The following is a 2,862-nucleotide window of genomic DNA, read 5'->3' on the forward strand; positions in this document are numbered from 1 at the left end:
ATCGTGTTGTTGTTGTTACTGTTGTTATTGTAGTTGATTGTATTGTTGTTGTTGTTGTTGCTGATGTTATTGTTGATGTTGTTGTTGTTGATGTTGTTGTTGTTGATGCTGTTGTTGCTGATGTTGTTGCTGTTGTTGTTGTTGCTGATGTTGTTGTTGCTGATGTTGTTGCTGTTGTTGTTGTTGCTGATATTGTTACTGTTGTTGTTGTTGATGTTGTTGTTGTTGATGTTGTTGTTTCTGTTGTTGTTGTTATTGATGTTGTTGCTGTTGTTGTTGTTGTTGCTGATGTCGTTGTTGCTGATGTTGTTGTTGCTGTTGTTGTTGATATTGTTGCTGTTGTTGTTTTTGTTGTTGTTGCTGATGTTGTTGCTGATGTTGTTGTTGATGTTCTTGTTGTAGTTGCTGTTGTTTTTGTTTTTATTATTGCTGTTGCTATTATTATTATCATTGTTGATGTTGTTCTTGTTGCTCGTAGTTAGGTATTTTGAGGAAAAAATAAGTTCGGGAGACATTTCATAAAAAAAAAAAAAAAAAAAATTGATAATGATGTTAAAACTACCAATAAATATTGTCATAGTAGCTATAATAGTACTATCATAGTAGTATGTAATGATAATGATGATAATTGTAGCTGTAATGATTATGAAAATGATATTGATGATACTAATAATATAATTTCACTAACATTTTCTTCGTTACAGTGGTAAAATTAGTAGTAATATTACTAACTATTAGGAAGTAGTAGGAATAGTAATGAAAATATAGATAATAATGATAATAAAGTTGATGATAATAATGATGTTTAAAACAACAATAACAACAAAAATAACAACATTAACTGCAATACATAAGATGAAAAGAAAATAACATCAATGAAACCCGCATTATTTTCTAATCTAATTCTCAAAAAAAAAAAAAAAAAAAAAAAAAACGTAATTTAAGAGCACAGTAGACTCATCAATAAACAATAATTCTTCCCGTTATAACTATAATTAGATTCGAAAAGCTTCCGGGAAAGGTCGAACCAACTCTCAAATTACCGTGACCACTGACCAGGTAAGCTCACAAGCGTCAATTAAGGTAGAAATTGACCTAAAATGACCTTATTTGGGGAACAGGTCTGGCGAATTTCACTCTATCAGAATCCAATGTCACGCTGTCCGGATAAGAGATCGAGTGCGGAGCGGAGTGCGAATAAGAAAAGTGGGTTGTGGATACGAAGGAAGCTGTACCGAAATGTGCTTCGAGTGAGACGCCATTTTGATTTTTTTTTTTATGTTTATTGTTGTTGTTGTTGTTTTTGTTGTTGTTGTTGTTGTTGTTGTTGTTGGTGGTGGTGGTATTATTATTATCATTATTATCATTTTTGTTGTTCTTGTCGTTATCATTGGTATTATTATTATTGTTATCATTAGTAGTGGTAGTAGTAGTAGTATCATCATTGTTATTATCAATATTAGTGTTATTATTATTATAGTTATTGTATTGTTGTTATCATTGTTATTACTACTATCATTATTGTCATTATTATTACTATTATTACTATTATTGCTATTATCATTATCATTATTATCATTATCATTATCATTATCATCATTATCACTATCATGATTGTTATTATCCTTATCATCATTATAATTTTTGTTATTAACTTAAATCTTATTATTGTGATTGTCATTTTAATTAATTGCGATTGTCCTCGAAAAATTAAAATCTCATTATTATCATTGTTTTTAATTAAAATTATAAAATAAATTTTTATCATTTCTATCATCGTTATCATTGTTATTATTGTTATTTGTATCATTATTTTTATTACTATTATGATTATGATTACTACAGCATTCATTATCATCGCCATTTTTTTCATTATTATCATAATCATCATTATCATTATAATTATCATTATCATTATTGTCTGTACTATTATGATTATCATTATTGTCATTACTTTTATTATCATTATCATTGTCATCTTTATCATTGTTACCACCATTATCATTTTTTATTTCATTATTGTTACACAAATCATCTTCACCATCATCACTTTCATCCATAACAATATTTCCACAATTTGTCAACACAAAACATCATTATTGTCAATCATCATTACATTAAAATCCCCCCCCCACCCACCATTTTTTACCCCCCCCCCACCCCCTACACCCCACCCCCCCCCCCTAATATCCCCCCCCCCCCCCCCCCCCCTTTGTCATCATTTCAAGTGATCTTAATTGAAGAATCACAATTTCTTTACTATCACTATGTTTAAAATCAATGGAATAACCTTTGTTATAAGTTATATAAGTTATAATAAGTTATATAAGTTGTAATACCATCCTAATTATTATTAAAGTTATTATCATTATTATAGTTAGTTTTAGTGTTAGTGATGTATATGTCTTTGTAAAATTATCATAATTATCATTAATGTTATTATCATTATTGTAGTTAGTTTTAGTGTTATTGATATTCTTATGGCTAGTGTCTTTGTTTTATCACCATTGTTGTTATTATCATAGTGTTATTGTTATCATTATTATCACCACCTCAGTTCCAATTCCCAATTATTATTAGCATTATATTGTGATAAATATCCTGATTTTCAGTATAATTAACCTAAATATAATTTTAATTTAAGTTTCATCATTTATATCTTTATCATTAATTTCTCATCCCGTATTTCAATGTCCTTTTCTTCCTTTTCTTTAATTGTGTCATTATGGTTTCATAATCACCATGATATGATGACGATATTTTTGTTATCATTTTCATCCTGCATATATAATGTATGACCGGTAAATGTCGGTTTATTTTCCATTTTCATTCGATACTTTGTTATTCAATGTATTATCATTC

The 2,862-nt window shown here is 28.2% G+C and overlaps 1 pseudogene; it reads right to left on the bottom strand.

The window, feature by feature from the left end:
* Positions 1 to 1,262, bottom strand: part of LOC147467026 (uncharacterized) — a 39,644-nt pseudogene extending 38,382 nt beyond the window's left edge.
* Positions 1,263 to 2,862: the final 1,600 nt, after the last annotated feature.

This window comes from Penaeus japonicus, unplaced genomic scaffold, assembly GCF_977035675.1.
Source record: "Penaeus japonicus unplaced genomic scaffold, GWHDUDI00000001_assembly GWHDUDI00000039, whole genome shotgun sequence".
Taxonomy (NCBI): Eukaryota; Metazoa; Arthropoda; class Malacostraca; order Decapoda; family Penaeidae; genus Penaeus; species Penaeus japonicus.